The sequence below is a fragment of the Alexandromys fortis genome, unplaced genomic scaffold (assembly GCF_014885135.2).
Source record: "Alexandromys fortis isolate MF-2015 unplaced genomic scaffold, M_Fortis_MF-2015_v1.1 scaffold_35, whole genome shotgun sequence".
NCBI lineage: Eukaryota > Metazoa > Chordata > Mammalia > Rodentia > Cricetidae > Alexandromys > Alexandromys fortis.
In genome coordinates, this window is record NW_026067913.1 from 7,461,496 (window position 1) to 7,480,740 (window position 19,245).

The following is a 19,245-nucleotide window of genomic DNA, read 5'->3' on the forward strand; positions in this document are numbered from 1 at the left end:
GGTTGCCGATCACGCTTCAGTGCGTGCAATACAAAGTCAGTGTGTCCTGTAGTGAAGCCAACTTTAGCTGGTGTCCCCACCATCGCTTGTTTGTTCCCAAGTGAGGTAAACAGACTTTCCAGGAGGTAGATGCTGGTGTAGCAGCTGTGTGTGTGTGAGGGTATAACTGAGTGAATATGTGTGAGTGTGTGTGGCTGAGAGTGTGAGTACTTGTGTGAGTGTATCGCTGGGTGAATAGGGGTGTGCAACTGGGCGTGCAAATGAGTGAATACATGCATGTGTGAGTCTGTGTAAGTGTGTATATGAGGTATATGTATAAGTGAGTGCACAATTGCAGGTGTGAGTGAAATAATACATATGAGTGTGTGACAGTGTGAACGTATAAATGGGTGAATAGGTGTGAATGTGGTCGTACGCAACCTTTACCAGTTCTGCTGACACGTGTGCCATGCTTGTATAAAGCTTCCGAGGTGACATCATTAACACAGGTTAACGCAGGGAACTTCCACTAGACATAAACCAGGACCAGATATTCATACGAGACCCATCAGCCCTCAAACCTTAGAAAAAAAAAAAAACAGGGCATGCGATTGTGGCTGTTGGTGTCACCTGAGCTTCTTGAGTAATCTGGCTTATTGCATACAGCACCCTGCAGTTTAACATAAGGGATTTGACTACTAATTGGTTCTGGCCTTCTTGGGTGTGCTAAAATATCCTTGTGGACATTAAGAGGTCTGTTGTATTTCATGAATACCTAGAGGAAAAACAGAGCTAAGACCCTAGAGTCTGTGCACAGGTTGACAGGCGAGCAAGAACCTTCCTCTGTTGCTGCGTGTTGTTTGCTTCCCTGTGAGGGTTCCCAACTTCTGTCAATTTTGGGGTGGTCTGTTTGTCCAAGCTCATGTATTAACATATGTATTAGTTACTTTTCCAATGCTATGACCCAATACCGTGTAAGACAACTTATAGAAGGAAGGGTTTATTTGAACCTATGATTCTGGAAGATTAGGGTCCATGATTGTGTAGTGACAGCCTGGTGGCTGGAACACCAAGCTGAGCACTCACAACCTTAACTACAAAAGGAAGGAAGATAATGAACTGGGAGGGAACCGGACCTTAAAGCCTCCAAGTGGTGTGCGCCCTCCAGCAAGGCCACACCTCTTAACCCTACCCAGAACAGCGCAGCCAGCTGAGAACCAATCATTCAAACAATCTGAGCCACCACACGCATTTATCACTCTCTGCACTCTCTGTGTTTATGGAGCGGCTCTCCTGAGACAGCTTCCCATGGCTCCTTCAACAGAGTCTTATTCCAGGAGGAGGTGCTCCATCTCACGTCCACTGGAGGTCCCCTCGCCGGCTGGCTGCAGTCTCCCGCACCAGGCACCAACATGGTGGAAGTGCTGTGAACCCGACTCCACCTCCAGCTGCATCTGCTCCCATCACAGGGGGCAGGGCAAGTTATTCACATCGCTGGAGTCATAACTTCCTCCTCTCTGAAACGGGATATGACCAGCACCTGACCGCCTGTGTGACGGCGGCGGGGATTAAGGAGGTGATTAGATGAGCCCTTTGCACAGGCCCTGGAATGTGGGAAGCACCTGGTAAGTGCTCCTTGCTGTGCCTGTCGCTTCTGTTGTCACCTCCCAAGAAACCACAGGCTGACGTCAAGTAAATTGCTATGGTTATCATTTCCACACTGTTCAGAAAACTGCCAAAAATTTTGGCATTGATTTACAGCACAATGTCCAAGTTGATAAAATGAGGCTTAATCCTTTACTTCTATTTTTAGTTTCTTTTCATTATTTAGACTTTTCAAAGTTCTGACGGTTTACCAGGACCCAGGGGTTTGAGGGATATCAAACATCGACCGCCCGTGTGAATGTGATCAGGGGTTCAGATACCCACAGGGTTCCATCCACTTTTCAAGGAGACCAGAAGCTTCAAGTTTCCCTGGAAATACAAAGATGTAGTCTGTGTTGGTTTGTTTTTTGTAATCTTGACACAAGACCTCAACCGAGAAAATACTTCCGTCAGATAGCCCTGTAGCCAAGACTGTGGGAACATTTTCTTGATTAATGATATGGAAGGGCCCAGGCCACTGTGGGTAGTGCCAACCTGAGCAGGTAGACCTGGATTATATAGGGAATCAATCCAAGAGAGCGAGGACGAGCAATCCAGTAAGCGGTCCTCCTCCGTGGCCTCTGCTTCCGTTCCTTTGTGCCCAGCTCAGTCCCAGAAATGTTTCATCCTCAGAGACAAACAGAGCTGGCAGAGGGAGGGGCTGGGAATCTTTGGGCTAAGTTAGACAGTGATTAAGAGGTAGGAGAGGTGCTGGAGAGGTGGCTTAGCAGTTAAGAGCACTGGCTGTTCTTCCAGAGGACCCAGGTTCAATTTCCAGCTCATACATGGCAGCTCACAACTGTCTGTATTTCTACTCCAAGGAAATCTGATGCTCTCATATAGACAGACCTCCAGGCAAAACACCAATGTACACAAAATAAAAATAAATAAATAATTTTAAAAGAAGAGCTAAGACCATGTGACACACGGCACCACTTGTTTTGAAAGAATGCTTCTGCTGAGCTGTGCTGTGATAAAGTACGATCAGTTTCTAGCAAAGCCTGTTGCAAGATTGCCCAGCAAACATACTGCTTTGCCTACAGAAGGGGTGTGGCTGCTAAGGTTGCCATCATGATCCCCTTTATGAACATCCTGGAGGGATGTCCAAACTGACCTATCTCTTGGATCTACATACTGGACATAGTAGCTACTTCTGGATCAACTGGTTTGTGTGATTTTAAATTTTTTTTATTTATTTCTTCAAAAATTATTAACATTATTTTTGGTTGACACATATACATATGTAATTTGTTTTCAATGTATAAACACCATAAACTTATAAAAATCAAATTATTTATTCTTCTTTGCATTGACTAGGAGAAAACTTAAGGAAACTTAAGGATAAACATACATTTTTATGTCTTTGACTAAAAGCCAATAACTACCACAAGTTGCAAATTCAAATTTTAGAGTTGAAATATAGCCAGTTTGTCTAAACCTTCTTCCAGTGGGGAAAAGAGAGGAAAGGGCCCTTTGCATTTCACCTTTATGTCTCTCTTGGAAAGGCAGAATGTGCATGTTAGCATCTTCAGGCTTCTGAAAGACTGACAGCTCAAAGTCAAAAGGACAACAAATACCCTTAAACTGCTTTTAATTACTGTGTATGTGTGTGTGTGTGTGTGTGTGTGTGTGTGTGTGTGTGTGTGAGTGAGTATAGGGAGGAGTGCATACACCTCAGGGTTTGCACATGGAGCTCCAATGTTCACTTCCTGGAGTCAGTTTTACCTAGCAGTTCATGGCTCCTTAACTCCACTCTCTAGCTTTCGGGGGTCTAGCTCAAGTGAGGCTTGGTGGTAAGTACCTTTACCAGCCCCCCCCCAAATCTTTTGAGCTTTACTTCCCTGCACTTACAAAATTGACATGATTACAGAGTCTTTAAAATCATCTTTAATTACAATTATTTATTTATGTGGAGAGGCACAAGCAGAGTTCCACAGAGTACAAGGGAAGGCAGAGGAGAACTCGTGAGAGTCAGTTCTCTCCTTCCCTCACGAGGACGCCAGGGATCAAATTTGGGTCATCAGACTTGGTAGCAGCTGCTTTTATCTACTGAGCCATCTTGCTGGCCCCAAGAATCTTTAAAAATAATTAACTGGAGGGCGGGCGAGAGAGCGTAATATGAGTATGAATAGGATCCAAGTATATTATATGCATACAGGAAAACATCAAATTGAAATCCATTATTCTGTACAATTGAAATATACTGATAAAAATATTTGAAAGCAAAACAAAAATATCTCATAAATACCTAGTTCCATATTAAATGTATATATATGTATATATATATGTATATATTATTTTTTTGGTTTTTTGACACAGGGTTTCTCTGTAGCTTTGGAGCCTGTCCTGGACCTAGCTCTTGTAGACCAGGCTGGCCTTGAACTCACAGAGATCTGCCTGCCTCTGCCTCCCAAGTGCTGGGATTAAAGGCATGCACCACCATCGCCCAGCTATTAAATGTATTTATAGAAATATTATTTTTCAGTAATTTATTATCTGCTTTAAAAATGATGTTTACCACTGGGCCTGGTGGGGCATGCCTTTAATTCCAGCACTTGAGGGGCAGAGGTAGGAGAATCTGTGTGATTTCTAGGCCAGCCTGATCTACATAGTAAGATCCAGGGCAGCTCAGGCTACATAGAGAGACCATGTCTCAAAAAGCAGGCAATAAAAAAAAAGTTATTTACAGGAAACAGCCCCCAGGAGAATTCACAAAGATACAGGTTTTCTTTGAAAAGCATCAAAGTGGAAAAGAGGTAAGATTTTTCTGAAATCTGGGTCCTCTACAAAATCTCCAGCCTTTCTTTCCAGCATAGGTAACAAGGTTTGAAGGTGCTCTAATAGGCTCAATGTGGTAAAACAGCACTGCTAGGTCTTGCCCTTCCCCCTTCCTCTTCCTTTCCAAACCCTTAGGTTCCATTCCTAAATCTAGCCCCCAAGGTCGATTCCCTTATTGGGCCACTTCCTTAGGCCTGACTAAAACACCAAGGTCCAGCTATCACAAAACCCCACCAAAGTCAGCAATTCAAAGTCATTGTCTACACTGGCTAACACATCCAATCATGACTTACCAACTAGTCCTAGCACAGGCATCGCCCCCCCCCCATTTCCCTTAAAATCCACTTCTACATCTGTTACTGTCTTTGACCTATCCCGAGGTACCCCCACCCCCACCCTGCTTATACCTCCAGGGTAAGAAATCTTTGTGCTGAGAATTTGGTGTTCTGGATGTGTTCTATGTATCTCCGAGGCCCCTTTCAAGGTTGGTGTGACTTCTTGCTTCCTTGTCAGGGATGCGGAGGGACCAGACTTGAGTCAAGGAGATGCTCCATTATGTGCCTGCATCGTTCATTTGAGGCATCTCTGTATATATGTACGATCCCTTCTCTTCCTTTCTCTACACCTACTGGAGCATGGCTGCATTGTCTGGCGTGAGTCTGAGACTTACAGACAGAACAGCACATCCTACCTCTGGAGATGTTTGGCCACTTGAACCAAAGAGCCAGACTCAGAGGAAGCAGCAAAGCTAGCTCATCTTCAAGGAAAAGTGATAGGCGGGTGAGCGGGGACACTGCCTATGTGCCAGGTCCTGGGTGGTATCCAGCTTCTCTATGTCACCATGACTGGTGGTTTTCACTGTCTTTCTCTCTGTGTACACCCCTGTGAGGGATGGGATCACTTCTTTCTGTGGGCTAACTGCGTCCCTCTGACAATATTTCTGAGTCTTTTTCTCCCCTCCCCTCACTTCCCCTCTCCTCTCTCCTCTTCCTCTCCCTTCTCTTCTTCAGTTCAGAATCTTACCACCCAGGCTTGGATAGCCTCGAACTCATGGCGCTCAGATTAACCTTGAACTCAGAGTCCTTTTGCCTCTGCCTCCCGAGTGCTAGGGTCATAGACATGTACCTGTACAACTCATACTTCTGGGTTATCATTGTTATAATAATTATTATCTTTTTAAAAATTGTCCTCTTATATATTACATCCAACAGCAGTTTCCCCTCTCTCCAGTCCTCCCAGTCCCCTCCCCCACCTCCTCTCTCCTCCAGATCTACTCCTCCGCTGTTTCCCTTCAAAAAAGAGCAGGCCTCTAGGGATATCAGCTGAGCATGGCATAACAAGGTACACATCATTATTATCTTGAGACAGAGACTCACCTGTGCCTTTGGCTAGCCTCGAACTCTCTATGTAGACCAGGTTGGCCTCTGACTTTGCCTCCTGAGTACTGGGATTAAAGGTACCCATACAACACATGACTTATCATTATCATTTGTTTATTATTTAACTAATTAAGATGGGGGGAAAGACCGGATAGCTACCACATGTCGCGTGGTATCATGTTCCAGGCATGTGTCCCATCCTTGTCCTGACAGAGCTCATGAGATACAAGAACACACCTGAGCTGAAAAGAGTTTCCACTTCGTGCAACAAGGACTCCAAAGCACCACGTGAGATGTGTGGGAGGCAGGAATGGAGGGGACTGGGAATGTATTTGACTCTTGTTTTCCATGAATAGAATTGCTTTCTTGACTTAGTAGCAACCGGCCTCCTAGCAGAGAAAAGATAAACCAGTAACTCATTTGTAATTAGCCCAGGAGACAATTGACATGTGTCAAGTCAAAGCTAGGCCTCTTCAGGCTCTTCAGCAGATGCCAGACCTGAGTTGTTTCAGGCATGGAAGGCAGTAGTAACATCTGGAAGTCGACCCCCGAAATACATCCTCAAGGTTCCCTGGGGGACAAACATTCTGGGGTGGCCCCCTGTTGTGGAATATTAGTTTAACTAGGTAAGGAAGTATTACGTTTGTTCATGGTGCATTTGCTTCATTATGTAAAGATGTGCTGCACTTGTTTCACCTTGCCTGCCTAACGCTCCTGATTGGTCTAATAAAAAGCTAAATGGCCAATAGCCAAGCAGGAGAGGGTAAGGTAGGGCTAACTGGCTGAGAGAATAAGTAGGAGGAGAAATTTAGGCTCAAGAGGAGAGAGGAAAGAAGAAGGGAGAGAGAGACACACCTGGGACCAGTTAGCCAGGCAGCCATTAGCTGGCGGACACTGAGTGGGACAAACAGAATGAAAGAAAGGTAAAAAGTCCTGAGGCAAAGCGTAGATCAAGAGTAACATATTATTTGAAGTTATAGGAGATAGTGGAACAAACATAAGTTTGGATGTTCATAACTAATAGTAAGTCTCCATGTCATAATTTGGGTTGAGGCCCAAAAGAAAGCCTGCTACATACAGCCTTCAAATTTGGAAATTTCTAGAATTAGGTCTGGCTTCACATTCAATATATCCAGTTTAGCAAACTCATGGCAACCTCTTAGAAAATAAGAGCACGTTTAAATAGCTCTAAAGAAGAAAGCATGATCATTCCTAAAAAAAATGGCTCTTAATTAAAAGAAAATCCTCTTTATAATGATGATTGGCCATTCAGAGATGACTGTACCTTCTGACCACTTTTCTCATGAATAGTCTGTCTTTCTGTCCATTTGTAGGGTGGTTTAGATCTAACCAGGCTATTGATTCATTGCCATTACTTTTGAGTTTAAAAACTATGAAAATGAAAGCCATGCAAAACATCCTTTAAGAAGAAGGGCTGCTCAGAACCAGGCACAGTGGCAATTGCCTAGAATCCCAGGGCTTGGGGGGGGGGGGGTCAGGAGTTCAAGGTCTGCTTAAGTTATATCTACAGTTCAAAGCCAACCTGGGCTACTTGAAACCTTGTCTCAAAAAAACAAAACAAATAAATAAATAAATAAATAAATAAATAAAAGAAGAGGTGGAGAAGAGAGCAAATGGAGGAGAAAGAGGAGCAGAAGGAGGGGGGAAACAATTCCCCTAAAGTCAGGTATAGACATTTCCTGTCCCCGACCGTTCATGACCAGTGTGTTTGCCACTGCCTGTGTTTTCTTTACTTCTTTTGTGCATGGTAAATAACTCCAAACAAAAGTCAGCAAACATCATCTTTACAAATAATGGTAGCTTCATCTTGAGATAAATAGTCATTTTAAGTTAAATAAAAGAAAATTATGGGATTTGAGCATTAACCAATCTTACATTTGTAGTCTTCATTTCCAAAGAATTTCTATTCAAAACATTTCTGAAGGTCAGTTTCTGCTTCCTTTTAATGCATCTGCTTCGTGGTGGGGCCATTTGTTCTTTCCTCTCTTCTCTCTCAGCAATGAGAAAAACTGGGACAAGCACAGGCAAAAATCACAAACTCCCTGTTAGTGAAAAGGAACTCTGAAGATGGGGCGATGCTCAGGGCTAGGGAATCGTAGGATTTGAAGCTTGGAAATGGAATCCCTGCCCCGGTTTCTCCTTCCCCCAGCCCCCAGCCCATTTGTATGGATTGGTGGCCTGGTCCTAAATAGGGCTTTGCTTCCATTCGGAAGGAATAGTCATAGTGTCCGTAACCGCCTGAAGCCGGGGTGGGGTCATTCTCGGACTGCCATTGAGACCTCATAAGAAGTGGGATTGTCCAAAAGAAGATGATTCATCTTTCAAAGCATATCTCTCATCCTTAACAATAGAACTGTGCTTGGGTATGCAGGCATGTCTGTGTGTGTCTCTGTGTGTGTCTGTGTGTGTCATTTACACACACTTTTTTGTGTCTATTTTAAATCACTCACGTATGCTTTTCAGTTTGCCTTTTAGAATTGTAAAATTATTTTTATAAATCCCAAGACTACCTTTATTTGAAGAGTCTGCAGGCCCCCTTGCTAACTAATAGGGATAGAGGCGGCTGCGTCTTAACCTGGAGACTGAGTAGTCGGTTGTGAGCGTCGTCTCCTCCAGAGGAGGCTGCGCGCTCTAAGTGGGAGCCCTTGGTAACCTGTCTCCAGATTGCAGGGTGGGAGTGAGGCTAAGACTTTAAGGGATGGAGTTGACGCGTCCCATCTGCTAGAGCTCAGACAACGCCTCCCTTCTCGCCACCAATCATAAGGACAAAATCTCTGCTGCTAGCGAGACCATCTGGATCTCCCATTGTCTCCCGTGTTCACACCTGGAGAGTCGGAGCAGGTCCTTGATGGATGCTTTTCAAGATTGCCTCGTAAAACCGAGGACAGATGAACAGTATTCGTCAAAGACTGTAAATGATACAACAACAGTCATAGCTTTCATGACCGCTTCGAGAATAATAATCCCAGCCTCTGGGGTTTGGTACGAGCGCTTCTGTTTTCTTACCTGTGACACTGTGGGAGCTCAGATTAAAATATTGGTGAGAGGCGTCTCCAGAATCTCAAGAGAAAGCAGGGTCGTCTCTCCGTACTCAGAGTTACCGTTCACTGGGAGAGCGAAAGGTACCTGGGTTTTGTGGCTGGCAAGCTCCTCTGTTCCGAACAACAATGAGAAGCTCTGCTTTTGAAGGGACCCACACTGTCCTAAGTTATGACACCAGCCATGCCCACTCGCACGACGGGACTTCTTCCTCGTCACTACCCAGCAGCAGTCTGTCTGCTTCAAGTCGTGGCTGTGTTCTGGCTCCTATCCGTTTCATCAAACACGGTGATGTCTGTCTGCCCCTCCCTGCTGTGCTGCTGTAGGGGTTGCAGGACCCCACTGCCCAGCTGTTGTCTCTCCACTTCGGACCTATTTGCTTTGAGGGAGCTGGGAGCTAATTCCTCCAAGGGCCGCACACTTGGAGACCTTTCAACACGAACCACAACAGGGCAGGAACAGGAGCGCTTGCTGCTTTCCTGGCATCAGACAAAAGGCCGGGCCACTTAATATCCCATTTTCCTTCCTTTCTAGTCCAGATGAGGGAGCAGGTGCAATTACCAAGAAGAATGAGGCTGATCCTTGCTAGGACTGGATTGCCTGCTAGGTCTACCCCAGCGAGGTTAGGCCGCTTAGATAATAATGGATTTGAAATGCCCAGGGCAACAGGGAAACAATGAAACCCAAGACTTAGACGGTCAACCCTGAGTCGTGCAGCGTGCTGTCCGTGAGATTAAGGGAACTTTCATCTTCTTAGGAATGTGGTAATGGAACTAGCCTCCCGCCCGGACTGGTAGACTACTTCCTTCTTTCGGGGAGACGTCCCAGTGAGTAGCCCGGTGAGAAACTGGAACTCCGTGTGGGCAAAGAGGCTGGGGGGGAGGTGGGGGAGGGACAGTCATGTTATCCAGTGATCCGACTGGTGGGGGAGTTCACACGTACGCATTCCGCATTGCCGGAAGCTCTCACGTCTCAGCCGCTGGCCCCTCTCCATTCCGTTTCCAGGGCTCACCTCTGCAACCCCAGCTTCCAAAAGGCTGGCGAACTCTACAGTGTGAATTGGTTTTCTGTAGTGAAGTAGGAATATGGCCCCTTGGATCTATACAAACAAGACAATGTAAATGATAAAAGGTCCTATTTCAGATGACTGTGTGTTCCTGCTTCGCTCTACAATGATTCCTTTGAGCTGGTTTTGGTGGGGTTTGTGTGTGTGTGTGTGTGTGTGTGTGTGTGTGTGTGTTTGTGTATGAAACCAAAATAGTCTTGCCAGTTGGCTCGTGGGCAATTTTGCCAGTTCCATTTGTTCATAGTTCACTATTTCTTTTCCATGTTTATATAACAATTTCTTTACTTCCCCTTCTACTACAAAACTATGAATCTGTGAAGTATAAACTGTGAATAAAAGCTTATGAAATTTCAAACTAATTATGCCTTGATGGCCCCTCCCTCCCCACTCCCGATTTCCCCCACTTTTGGAATCTCTACCAACCGGGCAGCCACATTCACTTTCCACATGTTTCTGTTGCCAGAGTTTGCTAGAATGTCTAGGAACCCTTGACAACATAGAAGAGAAACAGGCAAGGAAGGGTGTATGGACAAGCAGTGTTTTTCCCTCCAAGGGACTAAGGAGAAGGAGGAATAAGGGTTTGAACCAGTCCAGCGGAAGATGAGACACAAGCCCGGCTTCTTTCTCGGGAATCAGCTCCTCGAGGGGAGGGGCTCTGTCTCAGCAATCTTCGTAAACAGCTCCGACCAAAACCAATACTCAGTAAGCAGGTGGTGCAGGTGGATGAAGATTGAAGAGCAGGCACTACCTGGCTGGGGTCAGGCATCTTGCAGAGAAACAACTTGCGAATCTTTTAATTTACGGATTCCTCTGCGCGCCTGAGCTTTCTGTTTATCATGGGTTTTTAATCCTCTGCAGCCAGCAAGTGCCACTTTGAAGTGTGACTGCTGCTCCACTGAACTAATATAAAAATGAAAAACCTCCTGGAAGGACCCATACACATGGAGGGAGCTTTGACCCGGGTCCCCAGTCGGTCTGGGGCTTGTAGTAGAAAAGTCACTAAAACTTGAAGCAGTTTCTAGATGTGCTTGCTCTCCTTGGGCAGAACAGGGCTATGAGAATTCCCTAGGCTTGGTTGCTTGGTCTTGGACACATGCAACACGTATGCCTTAGTCACATCTGGTTAGAATCCACAACTGACTGAAAGGCAGAGACGGCGTTCATGCACTTCGTCAAACTTGCAACCCCGAATGGCATTGGAAAGAGACTGGAGCAATCAAGGCCCTGTCCTTGAGGATTTTGGACTTGACGCAGAGAAGTAGAGAAAGGCAAACCGATGGGACATCATGTAGAAGCCAAGGACCTTGGAATGAGACAACAGCGCAGAAACTGCGGAACAGCTGGTGACTTCGGTAGAGTCTGAAAAAGAAGACGTACAAAGCCAGTTGTTAGCAAGAGATGAACAAGAAGAAGCAAAGAGAGAAAGGATAAGTGTACAGGAGATGTTTCTGGAATGGGAAACTGCTGGAGAAATTACCATTCTGTCCCGAACAGGGTTCTAGGTTTCGAGGAGGATTGCTGGGTAGCCCTAAAAAAAATTGTTTCTCCTGCTAGCCTGTGTATGCCTGCCCCTTGGGAAACAACAAGGTCAATACCTTTACAATGCATATATGCTTGACACATCCCCGTTGTCAAGAGAGCAGGTGATGTCAGGAAGCTCCCTTCCTTTGTAGCTTGAATGCACACATGTGGCCAGGGCAGCTTTGCACATGAGTCAATGCTTTGGAGATCGCCACAGCCCGTGTGGGCAGTGCTTTGTGAGGTCACCACCGTCCAAATGCTTGTTTTTTTGCGCTGAAGTTTTTTGATCTCCTTTTTGGTCTTTTGGTCTCTAAAACTATGAACTAAAGAAACCTCCTTTTCCTTATAATGTTACCTTGTCTCAGAGATTTCATTATAATAACAATAAAAGCAGGCTGATACAAAACTCTCTTTCGGGTCTTTCCCCCTTTCTCTGAGTTATTCTTTCTCATTGTTTTCCTTTTGAGGGACTATAAATGTACATGATCTCGGTTTGCCTTCCACTTTATTTGGTCTTTGCCCTCTCGGGAAATGCTCTCTCTTGCAATGATTCTTTGTGCCACTCCGTATCGCCATAGCCCTTTGGGACTCGTTATCTGCAATGCTACCAGCGCTTCAGAGTCATTGAGTTCAAAATGGAAGATTTCTTTGCCTGTAAATTTCTACCCCCTATTTGTCTCTTCCTTATCTGAATGGAACTGTGGTGAGTCAGGCTCAAATTTCAGAAACTGTTATTATGAGGGCCTAGAAATTTTGGATGTGTGCCTCAATTTCTTTTTCTCCTCCTCCTTTTCCTCCTTTTTTTTCTCCTCCTCCTCCTCCTTCTTCACTTCGTCCCTCATATATTATACCTTGACTGCAGTTTCCCCTCCCTCTGTTGGGAATATTGTTTTAAGGTGTGGGACTTTTTGTTTATGTTGCATTTGTTTAACTCTGTGAAGCTGCGATTCTTTACCTGTCTGGAACACCTGGTGGTCTGATAAAGATCTGAACGGCCAATAGCGAGGCAGGAGCAAGGATAGGCGGGGCTGGCAGGCAGAGAGAGAATATATAGAAGGAGAAAGCTGAGAGAAGGAGGAGGGCATCAGGGCCAGCCACCCAGCTATGCGGCAATCCACGGGGTAAGCGTAAGGTTTAAGGAAGCAAGAGAACGGGAAAAACACAGAGGGCAAAGGGTAGACGGGATAACATAGGTTAAGAAAAGTGGACAAGAAACAAGACAAGCGAATGTTAGGAATATTTCTTAGGATGAGCCTCTCCGCAAATGCAAATAATTGCAATCGGACCAAATTAGACTGAATAAAAGATGCCCACGTTTAACGCAATGCTCCTGGAGAGCAAAGTATGGTGAGGGAAAGAAAGAGAAGGGGGGACCATGCGAAACCTGGAGACCACGTGTTTATTCTCTGGGGGGCAGTTTAAGTAACCTGTGGGAGTGGTCTTGACCTTCCCTGGGAAGGGTTTACCCTTTGGTGGGCTTTCTTGACCCTCCCTGGGGAGGGGTCACCATTTGGCAGGCTTTCTTGAAGGTGGAGTTTGGACTAAGGCAACTCCCAGGGGTAGGGGCTTGAAATAGAATTCCTGCCCAGTATTTCAAAGATGGATGCCAGGGGTCTGGGACTATAGGCTATAGGCCCCCGACTATAATATTCCGGACTCTTTGTTTAAGGGGGTGTTAGGGAGCTGGGGTGATGCTGTTGACCAAACAGCTAAGGCTGGACATTTATAAATAAGAACAAGACTCCATGTGACCCATTTAGGAGCTTGGTGGTGGGTCCCCCAAAAGAGTCCAAAGAGCCCGACATCAAATTACTACATCCCTCCTCCGAGTCCCTGTTCCCACCTCCTCTGTGTTGATCGCCACTTCACAAATTATAAAAAGGTCTAGCAGCTTCCAGCACCATATTTATTATTTCCTACAGTTTCTGAAGGTCTGGGTGTGGTATAGCATGGCTGGGCTCTCATGAGGTTGGAGGAAGCAGCTGTCTGAGTTGCGGTCACCTAAAGCTTTGTCAGGACAGTCTAGGATCAGGACCCTTCAGAGACCATCACACCTGCTGCTCAGCGCCTCGGCCAGAAGCCTCCACTTCCTGCCATGTGGCTCTCCCCATGGAATTGCTCACATCAGAGTTTGCTGGAGAAAGGGCAGAGATGGGTGGGGGTGGGGGGTAAGAAGGAACATGTGCCCAAGGTGGAAGTCACAGTCCTTTTGTAAGCGACCCTTGGGAGTCATGCAACATCACTTTTCTCTCTTCTGCTTGTCAGAAACCAATCGGTAAGTCTGGCTCACACTCAAGAGCAGGGTCAGGTACTGTGTGTCTGTTTGTGAGACCAATGCCGTCTTCCTCATCTCTGCTTCTGTGGCACTCAGCGACACCCCCATTTTCCACCGGTATTTGTTTAGTGAAAAATCAAGACCCACTCTGTAAGATGAATTAAAACAGTGGCTCTCAACCTGTGGGTCGCAACCCCTTTGCGACCCTTTCACATGGGGTTGCATATCAGATATCCTGCATATCAGACATTTACATTATGATTCATAACAGTAGCAAAAATTACGCTTAACGGAGTAACAAGGAAAATAATTTTATGATTGGGGGTCACAACAACATGAGGTGCTTTATTAGAGGGCCACAGCATTAGGGAGGTTGAGAACCAATGAAATAAACACTCCCTTCCCCAAGGTGCTTTTGGTCACAGTCTTTATAACAAAGGACCAAATTAAAGCAGTCATTAATGCTCAGCCATCCCTGCTTGTCCCAAAGAGACAAATGGGAATTCCTTAGCCTAGGCTCCCGGGTCTAAGACAATCTGTGAATCGGTACCATGGTGCCGCCACAGGCCCTTTCCTGCCATTTGCCCCTCTGTACATTTGGACTCCATTCATGCCTGTGTGAGTCTGCCAGATTTAGCAAGGGGGAGCGAGGATATGCATATGGGATGCCCAGTTTAACTCGATTCCAGACAACCCATTTTTTAAAGGGTAAGTATGCCCTCAAGATTGCATGGGACGCACATACGCTGAATTTTGACTGACTCTCTGGATTCCATGTTTAGCGGGGCATCCTGTGTTTCAGCCTGCAACTCCATCCTCGTGGCTCTCAGGCCTGGGACTGTCCAGCTGGCCGACTGTGGTCGCAGGACCATGACTTCATCTCTGGCACTTGCTAGGAATTCCGTGCTGCGCTACTGTTCTGCCCCATTCAGGACGCATCCACTGGGAGTGCCCCGTTCGCTGTTTCTGGAATTCTCATTCATTCAGCAGCATCGAGCAGCGGGGCCCCTCCAGGAATAGAAATCAGCATACTTTTCCAAGCAGTACAGTCTGAGGGGAGGTGGGGGCAAAACAAACGCAGCCGCTATTTCAGAAAGCTTAGCAGTACAACGTTCCCGTTTCTGAACCCTAGGCAAACTCTAAGCACACTCCGTGCGGACAGAGGCCATCGAAGCGTAGTAGGTCTCGGCTGTCTATTGGCCTATGGTTGCAGGAAAGGGAACGATTTTTCTCACTCACTCACTCACCAGTTTCAGCTCTAAGGTTTTAAGAATGGCATTTGTATAAACTGAATCTCCACACGCCGATATAATAGACCCAGAAAGAAACTTAAGAGGAAAGGTGTATTTTTTTTTTATTTGTATCCTTTGCCTTTGGGGAAATGATCTGTCCTAGGCTTAAGGTTTTTACCCAGGGCAATATTAGAGCCATCTTGGAGACTAATGGTTTGTTTCCTTGCTTTTAAACTCATTTTAATAGTTTAGTTTTTAATTATTTATTTAACATTTAATACTTTTTAACTATCTATTTAATTTCTAGAACTGGGGATTAAATCCAGGCTTCCGCAGGGCTTACAGAGGCTCACAGAGACTGAAGCAACAATCAGGGAGCCTAGGTCTCTGCATATATGCTATGACTGTATGGTTTGGTGTTGTAGAATTCCTAACAGTGGGAGTGGGGGTTGTCTCTGACTCTTGCCTGCTTTTGGGACCCTTTTCTCCCTACTGGGTTGCCTCGTCCAGCCCTGATATGCAGGCGTATGTACCCAGTCTTATCATAACCTGTTACGCCACGTTTGGTTGATGTCCCTGGGAGATCTGCTCTTTGCTGAAGGGAAACAGAGCTGAGTGTTCTAGCGGAGAAAAAAGCGGGAGGCGGTGCTGGGAGGAGATGAGGGAGGGGGCACTGCAGGTGGGATATAATATATAAGGGAAGAATTTAAAAAATCCATGGTTCTATGTGTGCTAGGAAACGACTCTGTTACAGACGGACTGTATTCCTAGCCCTCTTTTTGCTTTTATATTGAAGCAGGGTCTCACTAAGTTGCCCAGGCTTGCCTTGAATTTACTCCATATCTCAGGGAAGCCTTGAACTTGCAGTTCTCTTGCATTAGCTTCCCTAGCTGGTATTCTAGGCCAGAGCTACCAGACTTGGTCTTAACATTTCCTTATGAGCACTTCCAAACTCGACAGTAAAGTGAACAGCACATCAGACCCACGTTCTGCTGGTTACCTTAGACTGTGGGACCAGACAGACACTGTGGGACCAGACACTGTGGGACCAGGCAGACACTGTGGGAATAGGCAGACACTGGGAAAAGGCAGACACTGTGGGACCAGGCAGACACTGTGGGAACAGGCAGACACTGTGGGACCAGACAGACACTGTGGGACCAGACAGACACTGTGAGACCAAATACTGGCTGAAAGAACTCAAAGGTGAGAGCATTTGTTTCGGCTCATGGTTCAGAGGATGAAGTTCATCGAGATGGTGAAGGCACCGTGGCTGGGGCGTCTCCACCCATAGTGGCAGGAGCATGAGGTGGCAGCTGCCAACATATCACAGACCAGGAAGCAGAAAATACAGGCTGGAAACAGGAGTGGGCACAATCCTCAAAGGCTTGCCTATGCTAGCTCCACGCCCCCCCCCCCTACACAAACAGTGCCACCATCTGGAGTGGGGACCAAATGTTCAAACACATGAGCCTACAGGGACACATTTCACGTTCAAACCATACCATAAACACACACACCTGGCATAACGATTGTTAACATTTTACCCCGCGTGTCTTCTCATAAATTTTACTGAATTAATTGTTATTCCTTGGAAACTACAGCTCCCAGACTTCCCCTGGGTCACCTGCGCGCGCTGGTCGCGCCCAGGTGAAGACCATCACTCCCAGATAACCTTGCGCCCGCAGTTAAAAGCGAGCGCTCCACGAGGTTTCGCTCTCTTGTTCCCTTCCCCCCTTGTGTGTCTTGCACGCCCCGCCCTTATCGTGTTCCCCTCTCCCCATTAAACGCACCCACGTGGGAGCTGCGTGTCTGTCTCTTCCTTTGCGTGCCGTCTATCCCGTGTTTGTCCACACACCCACGCCGCCCCGCCGCCGTTTTTAAGGAATATTATTGGTGCCGTCGACTCGGGGACTTCTCCGTGCCGGATTCTCCACCTGAGGTCCGGGCTCCGGGCCCGGGACCTCACGCCGGACACAGGGTCAGAACCGGGACCACCACCGCCCCACGGCCATCTCCAACTAACCGTGAGTCCCCCCCCCCCGGGCCTTTCCCTCCTTGATACGCCTAGGGACGTCCGGCCGGCTTCCCCTGGCTAATCTGGGTTGGAATTGCCTTCCCATTGCCCCCCTCCCTTCTCTTGGTCTTGTGCTCCTGGTTTGGTTCTGCCGCTGCTGGGAGCTTATTGCTCTCAGTCGCTTTCTCCCCAGGGTTTGGCGCCCTGGTTTTCCTACTGCTCTTTCTTCCTATCTGTGTCTCCCGCGTCGGGTCCACTAACGGAGTGGACACCTTTCCGGCTGTACGGTCAGCCCTAACGGCGTGATTGTCCTCCTGCCGGCCGAGTTTGGTACTCGTCGGTTGCCGGTTTCGAGTCAATCTTCGCCCATAACACGGCCTCCTCTTTCCTCGGACGCCTGGATAGAGGACTTGCTGTGCTCGCCAGCGGCCAGATCTGTCATGGGTTCAAGACAATCTAAGCCTATTCCCCCTGATTCACCTCTGGGTCAACTCCTGGAGTCTCTAAAACCCCACGCCCTCATTCCGTCCATTAAGATGGATAAACTTGTCCGTCTTTGCTCCAAAACGTGGCCCCGTTATAAATTGGAGGGCAATATCCGCTGGCCTCCTCAGGGCTCATTTGATCCTGACATCTTACGTGAATTGGCTAATTTTTGTCACCGCTCAACAAAATGGAAGGAGTTAATGTATATTATGGGATTTTTTTACATGGCTCTAAAGACTAATCCTTCTACAGTTGCTCACTGCTCACCCGCTCACATGTTCCTGGCACTGTCCTCACAAAATCTCCCTTCCCAACAGGTATTCCCTTCTCTGGCTACCGCCATGGACCCGGCTGACGAGCCTCCTCCTCCCAGGCCTCGTGGGACCGCCCCTTCCCGCCCCCTGACCGCCCCTTCCCGCCCCCCTCGGCCGCACGAAATCTCACCCGCCCCTTTTCCTCCCACAGATCCTAAGTCTTCACCCCGCGCGCCTCGTTCTAACATTCCTCTTCCTTCTACAGCCCGTTTTAACAAGTCTAGGTCTTCATCCCGTTCTCCGCCGATACGCAGACATTTTAACATTCCTGCCCGCAGGCCTTCCTCCCGTTCACCATCTCCGCGCAGACATTTCCCCAGGTCCAGATCTCTTTCCCCAAGGAGTTTTCGCAGCCTCCGTTCTCGCCGACATCCTAATTCTCATTCCAGTTCCAACTCACCCTCACCTCACCTCTCCCGCAGGCGCAGTCGCACCCACGAACGGCTAACCGTTTCTTTTGGCCACAGACAGCAGGAAGGACTTTCAGACTCTTCCCGGTCTCCCTCCCCCCCTGCTGCTTCCTCCTCTTCGCGGCGCAAACCCCCCTCAGGCACTAAATCCACCCGCAGTCTGGCTCCGACTTTTACCCCGCCTCTTACCCGTTCGCAGGCCGCAGCGAGGACTAACCCAGGTCAAATCAAGCCAGCTACAGTTCTGCCCTTGAGGGAGGTGGCCGGCTCGGAGGGTCTAATAAGGGTTCATGTACCATTTTCCTTATCAGAGCTCTCTCAGGTCTCAAAATTGCTCGGGTCATATACTGCTAATCCTACCAATTTCATAAGAGAATTTCAATTTCTGACTCAGTCCTATTCCCTAACTTTTCACGACGTACAAACCCTCCTGTTCAATAACTTGCTCCCCGAGGAACGCAGACGTGTCTGGGAACAGGCGAGACAGTACGCCGACGAGGTACACCAGACTCTCGCCTCCCACCCTCCCGGGGCGGAGGCGGTGCCTGACCGGGAGCCCCACTGGGATTATAATTCCCCCGCCGGCATTCTGGCCAGAGACCAATTCTTAACCTGTCTTATGGCGGGACTCCGTAAGGCCGCCCTTAAACCTGTAGATTATTCCAAACTCTCAGAAATTTTTCAGGATACTAAGGAAAATCCTTCTGCATTTCTTGACCGACTAACCAAAGCTATGTTACAGTTCACAAACATGGATCCAGAATCTACCGAGGGCAGACAACTCCTAATGTCTCACTTCATCAACCAATCCTACCCAGACATCAAAGGTAAACTTAGGCGCTTAGAAAAAGGTCCCCAGACTCCACAGGCACAGCTCCTGGAGGCGGCTTTCAAAGTTTACCACGCGAGAAACGAAAAAGCCAAAAATCACTGCCACGTGATTACTGCACCCGCCCGACCAGCTGAGGCGACAGACTTCACTGCTCACCCTGTTCGCGCTGCTCCCCCGCCGCCCCCCGGACCCTGTTTCAAATGCGGTAAGACGGGTCACTGGGCCAAGGGCTGCCCCAATCCTCATCGTAAC

At 47.4% G+C, this 19,245-nt stretch overlaps 2 long non-coding RNA genes across 4 annotated transcripts in view; one reads left to right on the forward strand and one right to left on the reverse strand.

Moving 5' to 3' along the window:
• Positions 1-19,245, forward strand: part of LOC126499536 (uncharacterized) — a 315,160-nt gene that overhangs the window by 241,457 nt on the left and 54,458 nt on the right. The gene's annotated exons all lie outside the window — the stretch shown is intronic.
• LOC126499537 (uncharacterized) lies at positions 5,896-12,706 on the reverse strand. 2 transcript variants are annotated; one of them, XR_007591103.1, is made up of 4 exons: positions 8,808-12,706; positions 8,626-8,710; positions 7,677-7,810; positions 5,896-6,169 (listed from the first exon to the last, which is right to left on the reverse strand). It is a non-coding gene; the product is annotated as an uncharacterized lncRNA (long non-coding RNA). The 2 variants fall into 2 exon arrangements; XR_007591102.1 differs by lacking the exon at positions 8,626-8,710.